Source organism: Pan paniscus, chromosome 2 (assembly GCF_029289425.2).
Source record: "Pan paniscus chromosome 2, NHGRI_mPanPan1-v2.0_pri, whole genome shotgun sequence".
NCBI lineage: Eukaryota > Metazoa > Chordata > Mammalia > Primates > Hominidae > Pan > Pan paniscus.
In genome coordinates, this window is record NC_085926.1 from 23,498,680 (window position 1) to 23,524,828 (window position 26,149).

Here is a 26,149-nt window from a genome sequence, read left to right on the forward strand (position 1 = left end):
TGACTCAAAGAGTTACCAAGAAAGGATTGGTAGCTTCAGGTGAGGGATGACTTCATGACAAAGCAAGGATTTCCTATTTAGCCCATGGTATTTCTGCTTTGTGCGGGCAAGTCTTTATTTATAACCAACAATTTGATATCCTCCTCAAACATCCAATTTGCCTTGGTGAAAAGGAGCATTAACTGTTTATTCTTTTTTGATAGATTCTTACTAGAAATGCTGACCTGCTAAAACTTTGTTACTTTCATAAATATACGTCCTTTGATAGGTTTGATTCTTTTAAAGATGGTTAAAACTAGACTTTACCATATTTACTGACATATGGGATACCTTAAAAAGTGCTTTTAAAGTTTAAAGTTTCACCCTTATCTCTTATCTAACAAAAAGGGCCTTTGGAGAAATTACTTCCATTTGGTAAATAAGAAAATACAGTGTTGTGTTTATCATCTTCATGTATCTTTTTCTTACTTCTATTTCCTTACTTCTAACGCAGGGAATATCTGTCAACTTTACTTGACCTATAAAGTGCTACCAGCATTTTTAAAGTAGGAAGGTAAATCCCTTAGAGTGGGAATCTGTGGTTCCTTTTCTGTTTCTTTTTGACTGTTACAGAGTTGTTCACGCATCCATTTCAGGTTTCTGATTGGTGTGTTCTGTAATAGCAGGTACAGTAAAATCTTACTAGTTCAGTATAATTGAGAAAAGATCAGACTGATTTTTTTTTAATGAATTGGAAATTTTCACTAAGTGAAGACGTAATAATTTTAAGTACATATAGGAAATATTAGGTAAAATGTGTGAACTAGATGGCCTCTAGACTCTCCTTTACCAAGGAAAAGGCTGAAGTGGGTTTTTCACACATTCACAAAAAATAGAGAAAATGGTTATTATAAGTCCCAGTGTGTCCCTCACCCAGCTTCAGAACTCACCTATATTTAGTAAGGTTTAGGAATTAGGGTTTTTTGTTTATTATTTATTTATTTATTTTTAGAGATGGGGTCTTGCTCTGTCTCCCAGGCTGGAGGGCAGTGGTGTCGTCATAGCTCTCTGCAGCTTCGAACTCCTGCACTCAAGCAACCCTCCTGCTTCAGCCTCTCGAGTAGCTAAATATTCTCAGATAATATTGTTTTAATACCATTAATTTTCATGAAAACCATTTTTAAACAAGACCTAGTAAATGTCAGAACAGGTTGCTGCATCAGAATTAAGTTAGCAATGGTGAACTTAAGGGTATGTTACTAAAAGATACAGCATGTGCCCTGTGGAAGATAAGCCACTGAGTAAAGTTTGATGCCCTTTTGTTTGTTTGTTTGTTTGTTTGTTTTGAGACAGTTTCACTCTGTCTCCCAGGCTGCAGTGCAATGGTGCGATCTCAGCTCACTGCAACTTCCACTTGCTGGGTTCAAGCGATTCTCCTGCCTTAGCCTCCTGAGTAGCTGAGATTACAGGCACGCACCACCACGCCCAGCTAATTTTTGGATTTTTAGTAGAGACGGGGTTTCACCATGTTGATCAGGCTGGTCTCAAACTCCTGACCTCGTGATCCTCCTGCCTTGGCCTCCCGAAGTGCTGGGATTACAGGCATGAGCCACCGTGCCTGGCAGACTGACACCTTTTTAAAAAAATAGAGAGAGAGATGAAACCTCATTCTGTTGCCTATGCTGGACTGTAGTGGCACAATCAGAACTCACTGCAGCCCCCTACTGGAACTCCTGGGCTCAAGTGGTCTCAAGTGATCCTCTTGCCTCAACCTCCCAAGAGCTGGGACTATAGGCACATGCCACCATACCCAGCTAGTTTAAATGTGAAATCAGGCTTTTTAAATGTGAAATTTTTAAACATGAAATTAAGGGAAATTATTTAAACAGCATGCTTAAACAATACATATTTGAAATTAAAATAATGCATTGTTAGTGTTATGGAAATTCCAATCTGAAACAGCATAATAAAACAACTCTAATTATTCAGAAATTGACTTCTGTGGACAAAACATCCAGATGATTGAATGACATTTTCTCTTTTTACTGTGGATACTTAAGATTGTACAGTATCTTGGGAGAAATGTTGTAATTATGAAAATTTGAAGAATTAATGTAACACTACCAATGTCTGAGTCAGATCCCATAACAAATGGGCAGTTCTCTTTATTTTACTTATTTTCTGACTCAACTTTTCGTTCAGTATCTAGCCTGGGCAAGGTGCTATCAGTAACAACACTCACAGTGCCTCTTCCTCAGAAAAGAAAGCGCTTCCAAAATGTCAGATTAATTATTCCTATACAACTGTAATAACTACTTTCTCTTTTTCTTCTCTTCATATTTGTTCTTTAATAGATCCTGGAGCTTGATGTGTATTATGGCTGTTGAATTTTTCATGTCATATTGGTGAATAATTCACACAATAAGCAGTACAAGAGTTTGCCTAAACTACTAGCATATTTCTTTCTGGAGCAGGTCTGTTCCTGGAAAAAATTACAAATCAGAATATTTTACATGTATTGGAAGAACTTTCTGCTTAAGAGTATCCTACAGGGAAACCTGTTGCCACATGAAGCTTTTATAAAGTTGAATTTTTGGAAAATGCAATGGTTCTTCCCCACCACCGCCCCAATTCAGCACTGTCTTCCTTCTGAAAGCATTTTCCCAAATAAGACATATTGTTTGTGCTATTCAAGTGCCTCGGCCAACCAACAAATGCCTATCTGACTATGTGCCTATAGGCTGATGTAGTTAGTACCTTTTGACGTGACTTTTCACACCAGTGAGGTAAACCACCTTCCTTGCATACATTGTGACCACATGTGTACTCCAGTGACTTTCTTGTCCAGACTGGCTGGCTCCTGTGATGGAAAAAATGTTCATACACAGTCTAATTTAAATACATAAGGGAAACTAGGAAGAGTGCAGGCCTAGAGAAGATGTCTTCATAGTTTATCTAGCTTTGGATGCCAGCATTATATTTTTATAAGAAAAACTCTAGAAAAGAGTTCAGCTTACAATGCATGAATAACCCCGCATCACTGGGGCAAAGGCATATTAGAGTGCCAGCCACCCATGGTCATCGTAGGAGGGTACATTTATCTGAGGGATGTGTATTTTTTAATCTTGGTAATAGCCTACTAGGGATGGTATATTTTAACTTCAGCCTTACTATAAATGGTTCTGTATCTGTGGGTAATGCATCTTTTCTGTAGATTCATAATCAAAATAATGTGGTTAGCTTAGAGTTGGGGTTAATCATATATGAGTTCAAAAAGTTAATAGTCCATGTCCAATTTGGTAAAAGTTTGTAAGTGAAAAATTACTATTTGGGGGAAGTTTTTGTTTGCTTCTTTGATTTGCTGGAGAAATGATTTAAAGTTGCAGTATTGTAACTAGGCAAAGAAGCCTTTGATTTAGATACATGTGGGAGTTGCATTTGGGGAACTTAGGCCATGTGTATCTTCATAGTATTCATGGTGGAGAGAGAGTGTTTTCAGGTGAAAAAGAAAGTTTTAGATTCATTCCTTAATAAAATGTATTTTCTGTATTGGCTTTTTGTTATTTTCAAAATTGATGTATCTTTATTATTTTTTCTTATACAAATAATACCTGCTTATTAATTTTTAAAAATCAGTCGTCTTTTCAAGATAAGTATTTAATTTTTATTTGAGGCTCTTTGCTCTGGGAACTCAAATTTGGTGGGACCCAGCAAAGTATATTTGTCAGTTAAGTTTGTCTGGTTATAATCTTGGTGTAAATTTAGACACGTTGACCTCAACTTTTAGCCTTGGCTTTGACCTGCTTTTGCTTAGCATTTCCCTATGCATATTTTATTGTCTCTTAATTAATATAAATGTCGACATGGATTAGCTGTTGATACAAATTTTCTTTTATAAAGTCCATTGCTCTCCCTGCAGTAATAACCTCTAATTGGTTGGTTTAGAAGTTGATCTTGGCTAGGTGGCTCATGCCTGTAATCCCAGCACTTTTGGGAGGCCAAGGCAGGAGGATCACTTGAAGCCAGGAGTTCAAGACTAGCCTAGGCAACAAAGTGAGACCCTGTCGCTACAAAACATAACAAACACTTTTACCACTTCTATTCAACATAGTACCAGAAGTCCTAGCCAGAACAATCATTCAAGAGAAAGAAATAAAGGGCATCCAAACTGGAAAAGAGGAAGTCAAATTATCTCTGTTTGCCAGTGATATGCTCGTATACCTAGAAAACCCTAAAGACTCCTCCAGAATACTCCTAGATTTGATAAATGAAATCAGTAAAGTCTCAGGTTACAAAATCAGTGTACACAAATCAGTAGCATTGCTGTATATCAACAACAGCCAAGCTGAGAATCAAATCATGAACTCATTTCCTCTTACAATAGCTGCAAAAATAAAATAAAATGCCTGGGAATATAGTTAACCAAGGAGGTGAAGGATGTCTGTGAGGAATACTACAAAACACTGCTAAAAAAAAAAAAATAATAGATGACAAACAAATGGAAATACATTTCATGTTCATGGATTGGAAGAGTCAATATTGTGAAAATGACCATACTGCCCAAAGCAATCTACAGATTCAGTGCAATTCCTATCAAAACACCAAAATCCTTTTTCACAGAATTAGAGAAGACAGTCCTAAAATTCATATGGAACAAAAAAAGAGCCCGAATATCCAAAGCAATCCTAAGCAAAAAGAACAAAGCTAGGGGCATTATGTTACTTGATTTCAAATTATACTACAAGTCTGTGGTAACCAACAGCATGGTATTGATATAAAAGTAGATACATAAACCAATGGAACAGAATATTGAACCCAGAAATAAAGCCAAATACAGCCAACTGATCTTCAGCAAGGCAAACAAAAACATAAAGTGGGGAAAGGACACCCTATTCAACAAATGGTGCTGGGATAATTGGCAAGCCACATGTAGAAGAATGAAACTTGATTCCTATCTCTTACCATATACAAAAATCAACTTAAGATGGATTAAAGACTTACATTGAAGACTAAACCATAAAAATTCTGGAAGAAAACCTAGGAAAACCTCTTTTGGGCATTGGTCTAAGCAAAGAATTTATGAGTAAGACCCCGAAAGCAAATGCAGCAAAAACAAAAATAAATGGGACCCAATTAAACTAAAAAAATTCTGCACAGTGAAAGAAATAATCCTCAGAGTAAACAGACAACCCACAGAATGGGAAGAAATATTTGCATACTATGCATCTGACAGAGGACTGATATCCAGAATCTACAGGGAACTCAAATCAGCAAGAAAAAAACAGTCCCATCAAAAAGTGGACAAATGACATGAATAGACATTTCTCAAAAGAAGATATACAAACGGCCAAGAAACATATGTAAAACTGCTCAACATTACTAATAACCAGGGAAATGCAAATTCAAACTACAATGAAATTCACCTCAGCCCTGCCAGAATAGCCATTACTTACAAGTTAAAAACAATAGATGTTGGTGTGGATGTGGTGTGAAGGGAATGCTTGTACACTGCTGGTGGGAATGTAAATTAGTACAAGCTGTGTGGACTATGGAGATTTCTCAAAGAACTGCAAGTAGATCCGAAGGGGTGGGTTGCCCCTCCACACCTGTGGGTGTTTCTCGTTAGGTGGAACGAGAGACTTGGAAAAGAAAAAAACACAGAGACAAAGTATAGAGAAAGAAATAAGGGGACCCAGGGAACCAGCGTTCAGCATATGGAGGATCCCGCCAGCCTCTGAGTTCCCTTAGTATTTATTGATCATTTGTGGGTGTTTCTCCGAGAGGGAGATGTGTCAGGGTCACAAGACAATAGTGGGGAGAGGGTCAGCAGACAAACACGTGAACAAAGGTCTTTGCATCATAGACAAGGTAAAGAATCAAGTGCTGTGCTTTTAGATGTGCATCCACATAAACATCTCAATGCCTTACAGAGCAGTGTTGCTGCCCGCATGTCCCACCTCCAGCCCTAAGGCGGTTTTTCCCTATCTCAGTAGATGGAACGTACAATCGGGTTTTATACCGAGACATTCCATTGCCCAGGGACGGGCAGGAGACAGATGCCTTCCTCTTGTCTCAACTGCAAGAGGCATGCCTTCCTCTTATACTAATCCTCCTCAGCACCGACCCTTTACGGGTGTCGGGCTGGGGGACGGTCAGGTCTTTCCCTTCCCACGAGGCCATATTTCAGACTATCACATGGGGAGAAACCTTGGACAATACCTGGCTTTCCTAGGCAGAGGTCCCTGCGGCCTTCCGCAGTGTTTGTGTCCCTGGGTACTTGAGATTAGGGAGTGGTGATGACTCTTAAGGAGCATGCTGCCTTCAAGCATCTGTTTAACAAAGCACATCTTGCACAACACTTAATCCATTTAACCCTGAGTTTGACACAGCACATGTTTCAGAGAGCATGGGGTTGGGGGTAAGGTCATAGATTAACAGAATCTCAAGGCAGAAGAATTTTTTAGTACAGAACAAAATGGAGTCTCCTATGTCTACTTCTTTCTACACAGACACAGTAACAATCTGATCTCTCTTTCTTTTCCCCACAAGATCTACCATTCAATCCAGCAATCCTACTACTGGGTATCTACCCAAAGGAAAATAAGTCATTTATATCAAAAAGACACCAGCACATATATGTTTATCACAGCGCAATTGACAATCGCAAAGATATGGAACCAATCTAAGTGCCCGTCAACCGATGAGTGGTTAAAGAAAATGTGATATGTATACACCATGGAATACTACTCAGCCATAAAAAAGAAGGAAATAACATCTACAGCAACTTGCATAGAGCTGGAAGCCTTTATTCTAAGTGAAGTAACTCAGGAATTGAAAACCAAATACCTTAAGTTCTCACTTGTAAAGCTAAGCTATGGGCACACAAAGGCATACAAAGTGATATGGATAATTGGAGACTCAGAAGAGAGGAGGTGGGGCAGTTGGTGAGGGATAAAAAACTATATGTTGGGTAAAGTGTGCACTACTCACGTGTAGGTATACTAAAATCTCAGACTTTACCACTATACAATTTATCCATGTAACCAGAAACCACTTGTATCCCTAACACTATTGAAATAAAATTAATTAAACATTTTTAAAATTTTTTCAAAGAACTTGATCTGATTGAAAAGCCACTGTATCTTATGAAAATTCTCTTCAGTTTATGTTTAGAAGACTTCATTTTGGAGTTTCCCTTAAAAATTACCAGTGACCTATTTTTGTTGTCATTGTTCTTGTTGTTTAGAGAAACAAATATTTCACTTAAGCAAACATCATTCTTTACTCACATGTCTTTTACTCAGAACTATTTGCCCAAGAAATGATTCAGAGTTTCTTTGTTTCCCTTACTTGAGGAATTTCTGAAGTCAAGAACATTTAGATTTTTTTTTTTTTTTTTTTTTTTTTGGATTCGGAGTTTTACTCTTGTTGCCCAGGCTGGAGTGCAATGGTGCTATCTCAGCTCACCACAACCCCCACCTCCCAGGTTCAAACAATTCTCCTGCCTCAGCCTCCCGAGTAGCTGAAATTACAGGCATGCACCACCATGCCCGGCTAATTTTGTATTTTTAGTAGAGATGGGGTTTCTCCATGTTGGTCAGGCTGGTCTCGAACCCCCAACCTCAGGTGATCCGCCCACCTCAGCCTCCCAAATTGCTGGGATTACAGGCATGAGCCACCGCGCCTGGCAAGAACATTTAGATTTTAATTAATTTTTAAAAATTATCTTTTAATGAAGTTAATGAAAAGATAACAAAGATTATAGTGGTGAAAACAGATGATTAATTCTCTCCACTCTAGAGTAAAAATAACTTTAATGACAGGGAGAGAATTATGTATTAGTATATATGCCAGTTATACATGCTTTTTTCCTATAGGTTTATCCATGCTTTTTTGATGACTTGGATTATTCTGTTTCTGTTATAGTTATTTTATTGAGCATACATATTTTATTGCAAATTGACTCTTGTTTGGCAGAGTGAGGTGTATAAATAAGAGATTAAGTTTTTTTGCTTATGGTAGGCTCAAGGAGCACATTTTGTAACTACCCTGCTCACTATTTGGGTTTATTTACAGCTTCTCTTAAGAGAGGAATAACTGTGTCAGGCTTTGCTAAGCAATTTCGTTCCAACAATAAGACATTTTTTCTGCGTCTGTTGTCCGGCTGTTTAGTAGGTTCTTGGTCTCCACACTAACAGAAAGGTTTCAGGTGTTACTCCCAGGCAGGGATTTACCACAGGTGTGTGTCTTTTCCACCATTTAAAATACCCAGAAATGATGAGATTATTAAGTAGCTGACTGTAGTCTGTATACTTCTGTTAGTTCTTCACTAGTTGCTGCTTTTGAAATTCTTAAGTGCTATTTCTTTATTGGTTCATTTGTTTTGCTATTTAGATTTATTTCCCCATTCAGTCTACATTTATAATGTGGTGGTCTGTTAATACAGTAAGCTTGTTATTGGTAAATGGAGTCATTCTAGTGAAATTTATTGTCAGAAACACCTGTACCTGATTTATAACTAATGCAGCATGGATTTTACTTTATGCAAATTAAACAAATGTGTTTTAAAATTTGATAACAGCATAAAACACCCTCGAGGATGTTGATTGCTCACCCTAACTCAGAAGGCTCTCAAAGCTGATACTTCTCTTCCTAAATAGGAGATATTCTTTTCTCAGTAGAGATCCCCATGTGGCTGTCACATTCTTTTTTCAGGTCATCTTTCAGAATGTACTACCTTCTGAGACCTCTGATACTACCCACCCAGCCCTAAGGAGGCCCCAATGAGGTGATCACATTGACTTTTAAAAAACTTTTATGCCCAGAGGATTTGTTAAGGAAGCTATTCCCATACTTTGAAGTAGCTAATGTCCTCAGGGACCTGGTGTGAATACCGGAGGGAAGACTGGAGGGAAGAGTGATACTCTTAAGGTTAACATTAGACTCTCTCCTCTGCCTGCCTGCAGAGAAATAGCCAAATCAGTGTGAACTACTGGCTTTTATATACAAATGTTCTCACATCAGCTTACTCATGACTGCCTTCTAAAGACTGCCTCTTTCAGGAATCCTAATAGGAAAAGCAACTAAGAGAAAGAAAATGAATCACGTCAGAGGTTACAGAAATTATAACCTACACCATCTTTCACAACTAGAACATCATATAAAGCTGTTTCATTATTTTTCTTACTCCTTTTACACATTTTTCTTACTCCTCTTTGTCTTGTTCCTATCAGCCCAGGGACTCTGTTGCATTTTGCTTTACTTTCTGGTGTTTGTAATATAAAAACAATTTATCTATTGTACATGTTTTCCATTTCCAGTACATACACATGCACAAACCCCACCTTCACCTCAGGCTTTGATTTGACTCCACCTTCAAGCTGGAAGCCTAACCCTCTATGGGAGTCAATAAGATGGAGCCAATGGCAAACTGAAGTGGACCAGCACTTACTTACTTCTTTAAGACAGAACTTTGTGGTGTATTCTTGGTTATTCCTTCTCTCTAATCCCTTTTCCCATTAGCTGGTCTCTTCTGTCTGCATTTCCAGCCTCCTGATTTTTCTGCTGCTGTTTCTCTTCTCTTTTCTTATCCTTATGGTTCACCTGCTGCTCTCCTTCTTAACTTCATTTAACCTTGCTTGCACTCAGTAAAATACTTAAAAACAAACAGAAGGACTTCCAAGCTATATTTTTTATTTTTTAAGAGTAGCTTTATTTATTATTATCTCTATAACCATATGACTTAGCCTGTACTGTCTGTTAGACCAATATATAATCTTGGAATATCCCTTTTCACTTCATGTGCCAAGTTGGTGGCTCCTGTTCTTCTGGTATGCCAGGGCAAGAATGGCCCCATCAGCTCTCAAAAGAGGTACATAGTAGCAACTCTGAAAATGTGGCTGAACACTGTGAGTAATGTTGTAGTTCTTGCCAGTCTCAGCCAGTACCTACCTTCTTAATAAATGGCCTCTTTCCCCAGCTAAACTGTTTCTTTTTTTAACCTACTTTGGAAAATATATTAAAGTCCTATACTTTGTAAGCAGCACTGCCAAAGCAGGATCATGCACATAGCATAATAATCTCATTTTGATGTTCTAAAGTTCTTTCTTTGTCCTTTGTAATGGATGGCAAGGTTTTAAATGAAAACACTGGAGTTGCTCCATAGCATGAGATGGTTTTTTATTGTTTTGCTCTAAGCTGTTGCCCTGATCTCTACTACATTTATGCCTGACTTCTCTAAGTCATAGTGACATGCCCTTGCATGCATCTTTTCAGCAAACCTTATGATGCCTATTGCTAGACTTACCAGTGTCAGCTCATGAGAACAATGCAAGGTTATACCTTGCCATGTTAAAGAAAATTAAGTCAAAGGACCTAAGTTATACTGAGTTTTGAAGCTGTCAAGAAAGCCGGAGCCTTGGCCCAGCTCTCTCACTAACTAGCTAGTGACCTTGGATAAATCGGTGCCCTCATTTGTGAATTAAAGATTGTACTTCTGACCCTATCTTGCAGCATTATTGTGAGGAAAAAATGGTGTGTGTGGACCTCTGTAAACACTTTGAAGGCTATGAGTATCATTACGTGGAATGTTATTGAACTGAAAGTCCATATTAGCTGTGTTAGGTGTGATGACCTCGCCTTTGAGATGTCTAAAAAAGGAATTTCAACCGGGCACGGTGGCTCACACCTGTAATCCCAGCACTTTGGAAGGCTGAGGTGGGTGGATCACCTGAGGTCAGGAGTTCGAGACCAGCCTGGCCAACATGGTGAAACCCTGTGTCTTCTAAAAATACACTAATTAGCTGGGCATGGTGGGAGGTACTGGTAATCCCAGCTACTCAGGAGGCTAAGGCAGGAGCATCGCTTGAACCTAGGAGGCGCAGGCTGTAGTAAGACGAGATCGCACCATTGCACTCCAGCCTGGGTGACAGAGAGAGACTCCACCTCAAAAAAAAAAAAAAAAAAAGCAATTTCATTCTCAGCATAAAATCTTTAGATAACTTCTTTATAGTTTGTTAAGTTTGGAGTTTCAAATGTGGTGGAATTTACTTTCCATAAGAAAACTAGTAGGAAGAATGAATTATAACTCAAACTTGATTTAATGATTTTAATTTGCTTTAGGCTCCTATTTTTATAATCTAGATGACTATTGAGGGTTATCTTCTGTCATCTATAAAATGAATTATGAGTCTGCCTCTTTATTCCCAGCACCTATAATGTACAAACTGTATTCCCCTATGCAACCCCATGTGGCCAAAGGGCTCCCCATGAAATTGCCTTATTTCAAGCCCAAGCCTCTTTTAACCTTGACTGCTATCCCCAGTGTTCCTTTGCTTTTACTCTATATAAATCTCAGGCATAAGAGACAACTTAAAATATGTCAGGATATTATATTAGATAACAAAACTCCTAGAGGTCAAAGACTATGTTGTCGAGAGAGTTTTGTTATCGCAAACTCCTGGAGGTCAGAGACTATGTCTAGTTAAGATGGGAGTGAAACTCAACTTTTTCACTTCTGCTTCTGGCCATGAAGAATAACAGGAGCCAGATTTACACTCCTACCTTAGACTACCTTTCTAGTTAGAAAACTAGACGTTCCCTGAGAGGAGAAACAGATGAAGTAAGCCCTACAGTTGTCCCCAGCTTACTGCCTAGAAGCAGTTTCCAGGATACTGTACAAGGAGAAAGAAACCAAAGAGAGAGGCCAGCAGTGTCACTGAGTTGAGAAGACAGAGATAGGAATTTGGGAAGATCAAGATGGCTAGCATTTGTGGGGCAGAAACCCAGAGAAGAGGGATTGTACAGAGAGAATGCCCTAGAAATCTGAAGAGAGATCCCCTTGAGCCTTTGGTTAAGTTTGCATGTAATCATCAAAAGATCCTGCCTTATTAGTAGGGATGAATTACTCTAAAGACTACATTGCATCTGCTGTAACAGTTTAAAAGCAAGTTTTGAAAGTATCATACTGTTCCCAAATAACTTAACTCCCTGTTAGAGTAAAATGCAACATTCTTTAGAATAAGGTACAACATTCTTTATGGGAATACAACAAATTCCAACACTCAACAACATAAAAATCGCACTGTTCAACATTCCATAAAATATTACCACGGACTTAAAAGGCAAGAAAAGAGAATTCATAACCAGTTGAAAAATAAATAAAAATGGAAAAGACTAAAACATTTTTGTTTATAAAAGGGCAACCTTTTAAGTTAATTACTAAAGCATTATAACTTTGGTAAGTATTCTCAAATTGATTTAGTTCTTAACTTCATGAAATGTGAATGCTTTAAGAATTGACCAGCATGTCTTTTGCTTAGCTAAAACCACAATATTAAACTGAAGAGAAACTTATGTTGGCTCTATATTAGTAGAAACATGCAAACAGCTATACTATTCAAACTTGCTAGTAACTTGGGGCTACTATCATTACTGTTACTGTAGGACTTACATGGCTGGCCATTTACAATCTAAAGAAGTGTGAGTGGGAAGTAAGAGAATCACAGAAACAGTATGTTGCCTCATTGGATCTTTGAGAAGGTGTGATTAGAAAGAATGGGGGCAGCTGGAAGAGGATTATCCTGGAGTAGAGGACAAAGAAATGTGGGGATGGGAGAGTAAAAAGGATGACTGACTAGAGGGCCTTGCATGGTGGGAGATGACGATAGGGATGTAAAGCATGGTTTGCTGTAGCTGGTCCCAGGCTCAGCTAGGGCCTCGTATAAGGGTGTGTGCTACGGACTGAACTGTGTTCTCCCCAAAATTAATATGTTGAAGCCCTAACTCCTAATGTGACTATATTTGGAGATAGGGCTTATAAAGAGGTAATCAAAGTTAAACTAGGTCATGAGGGTGGAACCCTGATCCAGTGGGATTCATGTCCCTTTAAGGAGAGACACCAGAGAACTCTGTCTTTCTGCCTTGTGAGGACACATCCAGAAGGCAGCCATCTATAAGCCACCAAGAGTCCTCATCAGAAACCACATCAGCCAGCACCATGATCTTTGAGTTCCCAGCCTCCAGAACTGAGAGAAATAAATTTCTGCTTTTTAAGCCACCCAGTCTATGGTTTGTTTTATGGCCACCCGGGCAGACTAATACAGGTGTATTAAAGTTTTAGTCAGCAGCCAGGCTTGGTGGCACCCTTCTGTAGTCCTAGCTACAAGGTAGAAAGGAGGCCAAGGTAGAAAGATCACTGGAGCCCAGGGGTTCGAGGTTGCACTGGGCCAAGATCAGGACACTGCACTCCAGCCTAAGCAACAGAGAGAGACCCCTTCTCTAAAAAATAAAGTTTCAGTCAGAATGTCAATAAAAATATTCTGCATCATGTACCAATTCCCAGGGGACTGAGGGTGTTGAGTAGATCTAGATTTCTTGATAAGCACCTGTTAAACTAAACTAATCGGTTGCTTTTCATCTAGGCACAAGGTAAAGAAAGCATAAACAAGGACAGTCACCAAGGAGAAGTTTTGGGTTTTAACATTTCTACAGTTCCAAGAAATAAATAGGAGTTAGCACAAAGGAGGTGTACGTTTGTTTCTGCATTCCCACTCTACAGTTGATTGTCTTTGTACAATCAGCTTCTTTACAAATTGTACTTTGGAACTGTTAAGAATGTAAGGTTTTGTGGCATTTCTGTTAGCTGACCTCAGTTCTCCATCAGTTGTTGCCACATGAATGCAAGTACATTCTGAAATGCTATTCAACTACCATTCAAGGCTTTGAACAGGCAGCTATTGCCATAACTCATTCAGAAAAACACCTCAAGATTAACTAAAATTGTCTTTATTCCATGCTGTTTTCAAGCCAGTCTAATAACTACCAACATGTATATAGCAAAATTAATTTTGCAAAATGTATAAATAGTATTTTCTATGTAAATTTTTTTATGTTAAGAAAAAAGTATTTTACGTTCTAAGTTTTGATAAACACTTTCTTATTGATTTTTAATCTCCTTGATTATATCCACCCTGGAGTTTTATAGATGAAAGTTGAAGAGGATTGTAGGAGAAAAATGAGAGGGAAATTTTCTCTTTTGTGTTAATGATAAAGTTAACCTACTTACTTAAAGATAAAATTAATAAATTGCTTGACAGATTTTCATTGTTAATATAGCCCAAAATGCTCTATATTTCCCTTTTATAGTATGATAGAAACCTTTGGTCACACTTTAATAAAACAAAATGCTATATTAAGAATCATTGGTATTACATTATAAACTTTATGACCTCTAAAAAAAAATAATTTCAAAGAAGCATAACTTGTGAGCATGTGGTGAAGCGGCATCCCACTGAAGATCAGTGTTACTGCTTTTAATCTCTTTTAAGTTAATACTTCAGTATACTGGTAGCTATAACTATAGGGCCTTTGTTTTGGTCAATGATATTTAACCTACCATTTATGTTAATAAACTGACATTGCTCTTAAAGTAGGTTGTACATTAACCACCCAAAATTGGACATCTGTTGCTGAAGGAAATGGTTTCATTTTCTGAATGCCTCTGTTCCCTTTATAGTCATTTTTTCCATTATTGACAATAGTTATTTGCATTTTTGTAGACATGAGGAGGCTTTCTCAAAAGCCGTATCCATCTAATAAATAAATTCAGTAAAGTTACAGGATATAAAATTTAAAATCTAGATAGAAAAATCCATGGCATTTCTGTACACAAGTGACAACCTAGCCAAGAAAAGAAATCAAAACAATCCCATTTATGATAGCATTAAAAAATTAAAATACTTAGGAATAAATTTAACCAAGGAATAAAAAGACCTGTACACTAGAAAATGATAAAACATTGATGAAAGAAATTGAAGAAGACACAAATAGAAAGATATTTCATGCTCATGGATTGGAAGAATTAATATTGTTAAAATGCCCATACTACCAAAAGCAATATGCAGATCCAACACAATCACTATCAAAATCCCAAGGGCATTGTTCACATAAATTAAAAAAAAAAATCCTAAAACTTACCAAAGACCCTAAATAGCCAGAGCAATCCTGAGGTGGGGTTGAGGGGGGAAGAGACATCACACTTCCTAATTTTAAATTTTATTTCAAAGCTATAGTATATAGCTATAGTAATCAAAACAGTGCAGTACTGGCACAAAAACAGACACACAGACCATTGGTACAGAATAAAGATTTCAGATATAAATCCAAACATATATGGGCAACTAATTTTCAAAAAGGGTACCAAGAAGACACAATGGGGAGAGGATAGTCTCTTCAAATAAATGATTCCGGGGAAACTGGATTGCCACATGTAAAAGAATGAAATTGAGCCAGGCACAGTGGCTCATGCCTGTAGCCTAAGCTACTTGGGTGGCTAAGGCAGGAGGATCACTTGAGCCCAGGAGTTAGAGGTCACAGTGAGCTATGATCACACTGCATTCCAGACTGGGTGACAGAGCAAGACCCTCTCTCTTTAAAAAAATAAAATAAGAATGAAATTGGACCTTTATCTTACACTATACACAAAAATCAACTCAAGATAGATAAAAGACCTGAATGTAACACCTGAAGCCATAAAACTCCTCGAAGAAAACATGGGTAAAAGCTCCTTGACATTAGCCTTGGCAATGATTTCTTGAACATCACACCAAAAGCTCAGGCTACAAAAGCAAAAATAAATAAATGTAACTACATCAAACTGCAAAACTTCTCCACAGCAAAAGAAACAACAAAATGGAAAAGGAAAACTACAGACTGGGAAAAAAATATTTGCAAGCCATATATCTGATAAGGGGTTAATACCCAAAATTTATTTTTAAAAAAACTCATACAGTTCAGTAGCAAGAAAACATATAATCCACTGGAGCTGAATATACCTTTTTTTTTTTTTCTTTTTGAGATGGAGTATGGCTCTGTTGCCCAGGCTGGAGTACAGTGATGTGATCTCTGCTCACTGCAGCCTTATCTCCTGGGTTCAAGTGATGCTCCTGCCTCAGCCTCCTGAGTAGCTGGTACTACAGGTGCCTGCCACCACACCCGTCTAATTTTTTGTATTTTTGGTAGAGATAGGATTTCACCATGTTGGCCAGTCTGGTCTTGAACTCCCGACCTCACATGATCCACCCGCCTCAGCCTCAAAGTGCTGGGATTACAGGCATGAGCCACTGTGCCCAGCCTGGACCTGAATAGACATTTATCCAAAGATGACATTAAAATGGCCAATAAGTATATGAAAAGGTGCTCAACATCACTAATCATCAGGGAAGTACAAATCAAAACCACTATGAGATATCACCTCGCACCTATTAGGATGGCTGTTATCAAAGAGACGAAGTTAAGTGTTGGCAAGGGTGTGGAGAAAAGGGAAACCTCGTATACTCTTAGTGGAAACATAGATTGGTACAGCCCTGAGGGAAAACAGTATGGAGGTTCCTGAAGAAATAAAAAATGGACCCATCATTCCCTCTGCTGGATATATACCCAAAGGAAATGAAATACCACCTCATATAGATACCTGCACTCTCGTGTTCATTACAGTATTCTTCACAGTAGCCAAAATATGGGGAAAAACCTAGGTGTCCATCAGTGGACAAATAGATAAACTGTGGTGTATACATACATACATACATAAACACACACACACACACAGAACAGAATATTATTCAGCCTTTAAAAAGGAGATCCTGCCATTTACTGAAACATGGAAGGACATTATGCTGAGTGAAATAAGCCAGACACAGAAAACTATTGCATCTCATTTATATGTGGAATTTTTCTTTTTAAAGGTCAACTATATAAAGATAGCAAATAAAACACGAGTTACCAAGGTTGTAGTGTGGGGAAGGAACTGGAAAGATGTAGATCAAAGGATACAAAGTAACAAGTGGAAAGGTCTCGTGTACAACATAAGGACTATAGTTAATAATAGTGTCTTCAGGATTTTTTTCTAAATGAGTAGATTATAGCTGTCTTGCCATGGGGGGTGGGGAGGGAAATGGGTAAAAGTGTTAGGTGATGGGTATGTTAATTTGTTTCACTGTAGTAATCATTTTTCTATATATTGTATCTTTTAACATCGTGTTGTATACCTTAAATATACAAACTTTTTTTTTTTTTTTTTTTTTTTGAGATGGAGTCTTGCTCTTTTGCCAGACTGGAGTGCAGTGGTGCGATCTCAGCTCACTGCAACCTCCACCTCCCAGGTTCAAGCGATTCTCCTGCCTCAAGCTCCTGAGTAGCTAGGACTAGAGGCGTGCACCACTGTGCCCAGCTAATTTTTGTATTTTTAGTAGACACGGTTTCACCATGTTGGCCAGGATGGTCTCAATCTCTTGACCTCATGATCCACCCGCCTCGACCTCCCAAAGTGCTGGGATTACAGGCGTGAGCCACCATGCCCAGCCAATAAAATTTATTAAAAAAAAAAAAAAAAAAAAAGCTATACTTAACAAGTTAGGGCTACCTCAAAAGTAAACGTGAAAAGAAAGATTAGAATCATTGATAGGGCATTGGTATTAAAAACCAGCTTATCCTAGATTTAAGATGAAAGCGGTATTGTGGACATTTGTTAAGTCCTCCAAAACCACTAATAGCTTATTTGAGGTTAAAGAGTCCTCCCTTAAAATATGTACTACAAACTTATGGTTTAGAATTTGACTGTTTTGCCTCACACATGACTTTACAATGTGTAAATCAGGAATCCAGCATTTCTTCCCATATACCAACAAAATTTATATTTTAAATTAACTCATAATAATCCTATATAATTTTAAAGCAAATGCTGACATTCTGTGACCCATAAATAGCACACATGGAATTGGTATGTCCTGTAGAATTATTGCTTTCTTTACCTATCCGTAATGTACAGTAAGTCCTCATTTAACATTGTCAGTAGGTTCTTATAATGAGACCAGTTTTACCATAGGCTAATTGATCTAAACAATTGCCAAGTCCCTTCGGCACATTTCTCATCACAGACACATCACCAAACTCCTAAAGGAAGACCTAAAACACTCCTAATACTAAACATTGAAATAGATGTGAGCTATCCATACATTTAAGAAACACTAAATACAAGTAAGATAATTATTTATCCAATTTTAGGGAAATCAGTGAATGACGGTGTTTGTGTTGGTGGTGGACTAAATCAAATAAGTTTTTGCAAAGCAAAAATTGTGAGGAGCACCTCCTACAACCATGCAGTTCAGATGCTAACCAATATGGCAGGCTCATTGAATGCTTTCATACGACATCATTTACTGTTGCGCATTTTGTATGATTATCATAGACTAAGCACTTCTATTTTACAATCCTTTGTATTCATTCATTCATTTTCCAACTTGTTTATTCCAGTTTAGGATCTCAGTCAGCTAGAAACCATCCTGGCAGCCCAGGGTACAAGACGGGAACCAACCCTGGACAGGATGCCATTCCATCGCAGGACACACTCACACACAGACCCATGCTTCCTCACACTGGGACAGTTTAGATACACCAGTTCACTTAAATACACCTTTGGGGTGTAGGAAGAAACTGGAGTACCCAGAGAAAACCCACACCAGACGCAGTGAGAACATGCAGACTCTACACAAACAGTGGCTCTGTCAGGAATATTATTTTTTCTCGTCAACCAACATTGAACAAAATGACATATTGGAGACCCTGCTGTAGTTAATGCAATTGATGAGATTCAACTTCCCCATCATTAACTTACTTTTTCAAATATAAGGAGCATGGCAGCCTCATCTGTAACTTTTTCCAAAGGTAACTTCCCACTTCTTTATCAGCAAGTCACTCTGTCACTGTATTTTAATATCCTCTTGTCCACAAACCAGGCTTACATAGTCTTCCTTGGAGTTTATAGGGATCTGGCAAATTCTTTTAGAAAGTCAGCATAGCTTTTTGTCTATATTGACATCAACACACTAGGTCAGCCTATGCGTCTAAGAGAAACATGTCAACATGGCTGTCTTACTGCGTTTCTCATTTTCTCTAGAGTGATATCCCTTGAAGGTCATATTATAGATCGTTTTATCAAAGGCATGTCAACAATAGTAACTGGGCAATGGTTGGTTTCACCTAATGAGATAAGTCCTCCAAAACCACTAATAGCTTGATGCCCTAACAAAACCCAGTTGTCTAAATATTTCACCATGACTTCAAACTAGTCTCAAACTTAACATAATTGATCTGCACATTTCATTCTCAGTCCTCAAGAGTACATTGCTTAAGATGTTTCTTCTATAAGTATAGGGTGAAAGTGCAGATAAATCCAAGTGTGCAAACGGTATTTCACTTCATTATTCCTCCTTCTCTGCCCCTCAGTTTATACACCTGGGCAAACATATATGTACAGACATATCTTTATGTAGTTACGTATATCTTTACAGCTTGATGCCCGAGTCTCAGACTCATGTAAAAGCAAATCTGGTAAATGAGTTCAGATTATGATGTTTGTACCATCCTGAAATCAGTCTCCAAGAAAAGGTTCAAGATACCAACTTATCAGCAGATTTTTTTCTGAAATAGACTCTCTTCGTGGTTAATTTATAGAATCTTATTCTTACTGTAACTTTTAAATTGGAGGAGATTGGGAGGCATGACATATACCAACTTTTTGAATATGGCATTTCTTCCTGGCATTGGTCAATGGGATATTGCCCATCCAGGATGAGGATATTAATGTGACTATTTCAACTCTTCCCTTCACTGAAATCTGTTCATCTCAGTGTTATTTATTGCCAGGCACAGTGGCATATGCCTGTATTCCCAGCTACTTGGGAGCTGAGGCAAGAGGGTCCCTTGAGCCCAGGAGCTCAAAGACCAACCTGGGCAACATAGCAAGACCCCATTTCTTTTTATAATTGTATTTATATTAACTGATCTGAGTGCTAAAAATAAATCGTATAGACACCTTTATTCCCATAATTAGTTATTATCATTCCTAAGAAATTCTAATGAGGTTAGTCAAATAAGTCACTGGAAAACTGAAGTCTCAACACAAGAGTAATATAATGATTTGCTTATGGGTACAGGCTGAATATATTAGAACTCCATGAACTTTAGTTTTGACAGATTAAAAATAACCAGCTAATGAAATTAAGCACTAAAGCTTTATTCTTAGGTTATCCCTAGAGAAATCATTCCTCATTTTTATTTTGGCTTATAACTTGATTACAAATTGAGAGTCGGCTTTTTTGTACCTTTTACGGAATTCAAGTGCATTTGATTAAGCATTTAACATCACTCCCAGAGGCAAGCAATCTCAAAGTGTCATTGGGCATGGTAGGTATTAAACATCCTAGTTTTTCTGACCTGTAGTCAACCTTAACCGTGACCTATCACCTCCTCACCACACACTAGATTACCTGGAGGCCTTTCTATATCAGAAAGACTATACTAGAGACTTGAACTTCGTACAAGTGAGAATTAGATTTAAATTACTAAGCTGATTTTCATTTCCGATTTTAATCAAAACTTAAATACTTGTCTCCAGAAATAAAAGATAGTCATGTTTAACTAATACCAGCAGCCCTGTGGCTGTCCTGCCGTGAGCAGCTTATCCTCCCTCCCCCACTCCTTTCCTTTCTTTCTTTCTTTTTGTACAATGTTGAATTAAGGTCACCAACATCTACTCGTCACTCCAATAAGAATTTTAAGTCTGGTTAAAATATTAAACATGAATTGACACCACAGTGGTTTGGTATCATGCACGTTAGAAATAACTGCTCAAGTTAAATGCTGATGTTTAATTCTTTTGTTATCTTTATAGGAATAGTTCTCCAGTTTTATTTTATTACTGATTTTTTTAATGATTATCCTAGACTGGGTAATTTAAATATGTAAAGCTCTGTAAGTACATACTGGACCTAATTTGCAAGTAAAAATATAGCTCATGCACATAGTGGGTGTTCTCTTTAGAGGCCAAGAGGCTGTTCAGTATCTGTCTTAAGATGTACCTCCCACTCTGTATCTGTTTATTAATATGGGGCTAGAAGTATCTTTCTTTTTATATATGTATATATATATATTTTTTTATTTTATTTTAAGTTCTAGGGTACATGTGCACAACGTGCAGGTTCGTTACATATATATACATGTGCCATGTTGGTGTGCTGCACCCATTAACTCATCATTTATATTAGGTATATCTCCGAATGCTATCCCTCCCCCCTCCCCCTCCCCCCACCCCACAACAGGCCCCGGTGTGTGATGTTCCCCTTCCTGTGTCCATGTGTTCTCGTTGTTCAATTCCCACCTATGAGTGAGAACATGCGGTGTTTGGTTTTCTGTCCTTGCGATAGTTTGCTGAGAATGATGGTTTCCAGCTTCATCCATGTCCCTACAAAGGACATGAACTCATCATTTTTTATGCCTGCATAATATTCCATGGTGTATATCTGCCACATTTTCTTAATCCAGTCTATCATTGTTGGACATTTGGGTTGATTCCAGCTCTTTGCTGTTGTGAGTAGTGTCGCAATAAACATACTTGTACATGTGTCTATATAGCAGCATGATTTATATTCCTTTGGGTATATACCCAGTAATGGGATCACTGGGTCAAATGGTATTTCTAGTTCTAGATCCATGAAGAGTGGCCACACTGTCTTCCACAATGGTTGAACTAGTTTACAGTCCCACCAACAGTGTAAAAGTGTTCCTATTTCTCCACATCCTCTCCATCACCTGTTGTTTCCTGACTTTTTAATGATCCCCATCTAACGGGTGTGAGATGGTATCTCATTGTGGTTTTGATTTGCATTTCTCTGATGGCCAGTGGTGATGAGCATTTTTTTCATGTGTCTGTTGGCTGCATAAATGTCTTCTTTTGAGAAGTGTCTGTTCATATCCTTTGCCCACTTTTTGATGGGGTTGTTTGTTTTTTTCTTGTAAATTTGTTGGAGTTCATTGTAGATTCTGGATATTAGCCCTTTGTCAGATGAGTAGATTACAAAAATTTTCTCCCATTTTGTAGGTTGCCTGTTCACTCTGATGGTAGTTTCTTTTGCTGTGCAGAAGCTCTTTAGTTTAATTAGATCCCATTTGTCAATTTTGTCTTTTGTTGCCATTGCTTTTGGTGTTTTAGACATGAAGTCCTTGACCCCCATGCCTATGTCCTGAATGGTATTGCCTAGGTTTTCTTCTAGGGTTTTTATGGTTTTAGGTCTAACATTTAAGTCATTAATCCATCTTGAATTAATTTTTGTATAAGGTGTAAGGAAGGGATCCAGTTTCAGCTTTCTACATATGGCTAGCCAGTTTTCCCAGCACCATTTGTTAAATAGGGAATCCTTTCCCCATTTCTTGTTTTTGTCAGGTTTGTCAAAGATCAGATGGTTGTAGATGTGTGGTATTATTTCTGAGGGCTCTGTTCTGTTCCATTGGTCTATATCTCTGTTTTGGTACCAGTACCATGCTGTTTTGGTTACTATGGCCTTGTAGTATAGTTTGAAGTCAGGTAGCGTGATGCCTCCAGCTTTGTTCTTTTGGCTTAGGCTTGACTTGGCAATGCGGGCTCTTTTTTGGTTCCATATGAACTTTAAAGTAGTTTTTTCCGATTCTGTGAAGAAAGTCATTGGTAGCTTGATGGGGATGGCATTGAATCTATAAATTACCTTGGGCAGTATGGCCATTTTCACGATATTGATTCTTCCTACCCATGAGCATGGAATGTTCTTCCATTTGTTTGTATCCTCTTTTATTTCATTGAGCAGTGGTTTGTAGTTCTCCTTGAAGAGGTCCTTCACATCCCTTGTAAGTTGGATTCCTAGGTATTTTATTCTCTTTGAAGCAATTGTGAATGGGAGTTCACTCATGATTTGGCTCTCTGTCTGTTATTGGTGTGTAAGAATGCTTGTGATTTTTGCACATTGATTTTGTATCCTGAGACTTTGCTGAAGTTGCATATCAGCTTAAGAAGATTTTGGGCTGAGACGATGGGATTTTCTAGATATACAATCATGTCACCTGCAAACAGGGACAATTTGACTTCCTCTTTTCCTAATTGAATACCCTTTATTTCTTTCTCCTGCCTAATTGCCCTGGCCAGAACTTCCAGCACTATGTTGAATAGGAGTGGTGGGAGAGGGCATCCCTGTCTTGTGCCCGTTTTCAAAGGGAATGCTTCCAGTTTTTGCCCATTCAGTATGATATTGGCTGTAGGTTTGTCATAGATAGCGCTTATTATTTTGAGATACGTCTCATCAATACCTAATTTATTGAGAGTTTTTAGCATGAAGCGTTGTTGAATTTTGTCAAAGGCCTTTTCTGCATCTATTGAGATAATCATGTGGTTTTTGTCTTTGGTTCTATTTATATGCTGGATTACGTTTATTGATTTTCATGTGTTGAACCAGCCTTGCATCCCAGGAAAGAAGCCCACTTGATCATGGTGGATAAGCTTTTTGATGTGCTGCTGGATTCAGTTTGCCAGTATTTTATTGAGGATTTTTGCATCGATGTTTATCAGGGATATTGGTCTAAAATTCTCTTTTTTTGTTGTATCTCTGCCAGGCTTTGGTATCAGGATGATGCTGGCCTCATAAAATGAGTTAGGGAGGATTCCCTCATTTTCTATTGATTGGAATAGTTTCAGAAGGAATGGTATCAGCTCCTCCTTATACCTCTGGTAGAATTCGACTGTGAATCCATTTGGTCCTGGACTTTTTTTGGTTGGTAAGCTATTAATTATTGCCTCAATTTCAGAGCCTGTTATTGGTCTATTAAAAGATTCAACTTCTTCCTGGTTTAGTCTTGGGAGGGTGTAAGTGTCCAGGAATTTATCCATTTCTTCTAGATTTTCCAGTTTATTTGCATAGAGGTGTTTATAGTATTCTCCGATGGTAGTTTGTATTTCTGTGGGATAGGTAGTGATATCCCCTTTATCGTTTTTTATTGTGTCTATTTGATTCTTCTCTCTTTTCTTCTTTATTAGTCTTGCTAGCAGTCTATCAATTTTGTTGATCTTTTCAAAAAACCAGCTCCTGGATTCATTGATTTTTTGAAGGGTTTTTTGTGTCTCTATTTCCTTCAGTTCTTCTCTGATCTTAGTTATTTCTTGCCTTCTGCTAGCTTTTGAATGTGTTTGCTCTTGCTTCTCTATTTCTTTTAATTGTGATGTTAGGGTGTCAATTTTAGATCTTTCCTCCTTTCTCTTATGGGCATTTAGTGCTATAAGTTTCCCTCTACACACTGCTTTAAATGTGTCCTAGAGATTCTAGTATGTTGTGACTTTGTTCTCATTGGTTTCAAAGAACACCTTTATCTCTGCCTTCATTTTGTTATGTACCCAGTAGTGATTCAGGAGCGGGTTGTTCAGTTTCCATGTAGTTGAGCGGTTTTGAGTGAGTTTCTTAATCCTGAGTTCTAGTTTGATTGCACTGTGGTCTGAGAGACAGTTTGTTATAATTTCTGTTCTTTTACATTTGCTGAGGAGTGTTTTACTTCCAACTATGTGGTCAGTTTTGGAATAGGTGTGTGGTGCTGAGAAAAATGTATATTCTGTTGATTTGGGGTGGAGAGTTCTGTAGATGTCTAAGAAGTATCTTTTAGTGTGCTCAGCAAGTCGTGTTATTTTCTTTGATGTATTTCTTCTTTGAAGCTTTTAACCTCTTTGTTTATCTGTATTGCATCCTTTAAAGAAATTCAATAAATTTCAAATTGACCATTTAAGGATATAAGCAAGAATACTCACTAAAAGTAATTATAAGTGAAATATTGGTAAATAAAATTAAAAGGATCATTTATTCTATTAATGTTATTTGCCCCGAGTAGTTAATTAGGTGTGTATTTTCCATAAGACTGCATTGTTTGTTTTTTTCTAGGCCTAAGACAGTATAGCATGTGTGAGGGCCAAAAGTTTTCTCCTGTTACCTCTGACAAGATGGAGCAAAACTTACAGGTCTAGAGAGTTGATTTAAGCTTCCAAAAACAAAAGAAAGAAAGAAAGAAAAAGAAAAGAAAAAAAGAAAAGAAAAGAGAAGGATGGAAGGAAAGAGTTTTTTTTGTTTTGTTTTGTTTTTTTTACCATTCCTAAGAACAACCATGTGTTTGTGTATGAAGAATGGTTATTTAAGCAAGGAAAACATAGGTACACGTACAAATGTTACCTGATTTGCAAGTAAAAATATAATTGATGATGTAAATGTGAGTGCATTCACATTTAGGGGCAATAGGTCTGTTCATTGCCTCTCCCCACTTCCCACCCCAAAATACAGCTCTGGACATATACATAATCAATATGCAAATATACACAGCATATTTACATTGGAAACAAATGTAGCTAGTTATAGAAAAATAGGTGGAGCTGTCTTAAGCATTCATTAAATCTCTCAGGGCAAGGGGATGAATTAAACTTTATAAGGCTGCTATAAAAATAACTATTTTAGAATTTAAATATGGATGTATAATTTAGTGCTTGTTACCATGTTCAATTTTAACACCCAAATCCAATCTTCAAAAAATACTCCAAATGAGGTACCGCATTAGGGAACCTGTGACTATGCCCAACACACAAGCATTTTAAAATTGAGGCCTCAGCATGTCTCATTTTATACAGAATTAAAAGGAAATTCCTTGAATTTCCAAAAAGAATTCTGTGGTTTGACCAGTCTTAAGTAAATATGATGTTGAGTTAGGGTCCTGGTAGGTAGGATTCTGTCAGCACATCCACGGGGTAGAAAGCCTGGTGCTTTCCACCTGTTAATGGTCTGCGCGGTCACAACCAAGAAGCCAGGTTTCTACAACTCATGTTCTTGTCTTTAATGATGTATCTTGGAGAAAGAATTAAAGTAGTGTAATATAAATGTTGAAATGTAAGTTTAAAAATTAAAACACCAATGAGGGTCACATTTTCATGAAGAATGACTGGCACTGCTACTTACATGAGAAGTAATAATCAAAACCAGGCATATGAGAAGGGCAAGGAAAAGGTGCAGTTGTGTGCCAGACATTGTGCTAGGTACTTTACAGTGGGAGAGTGGGTGGCGGCTTTCAGCCGAAAGAACTTGAAGAACCGAAAATTCCTCCTTGTCAAAAAAACTAAACAATATACACACACACACAGACACGCTTTTGTTCCCATTATTTTGTGTCAGTTTCATTTATTTTTGTTAAATGTAGCTTCTCTTTATGGTTCTCTTTGAAAATATGCATCCCTCTGGGAGAGATGACACATTAGGTGACAGTCACATTATGATGTGAGTCAAGGTAT

General features: G+C 37.8%; 1 protein-coding gene across 2 annotated transcripts in view; it reads left to right on the forward strand.

Annotated features, from left to right (window-relative positions):
- Positions 1-26,149, forward strand: part of UBE2E2 (ubiquitin conjugating enzyme E2 E2) — a 385,761-nt gene that overhangs the window by 333,778 nt on the left and 25,834 nt on the right. The window lies entirely within an intron of this gene.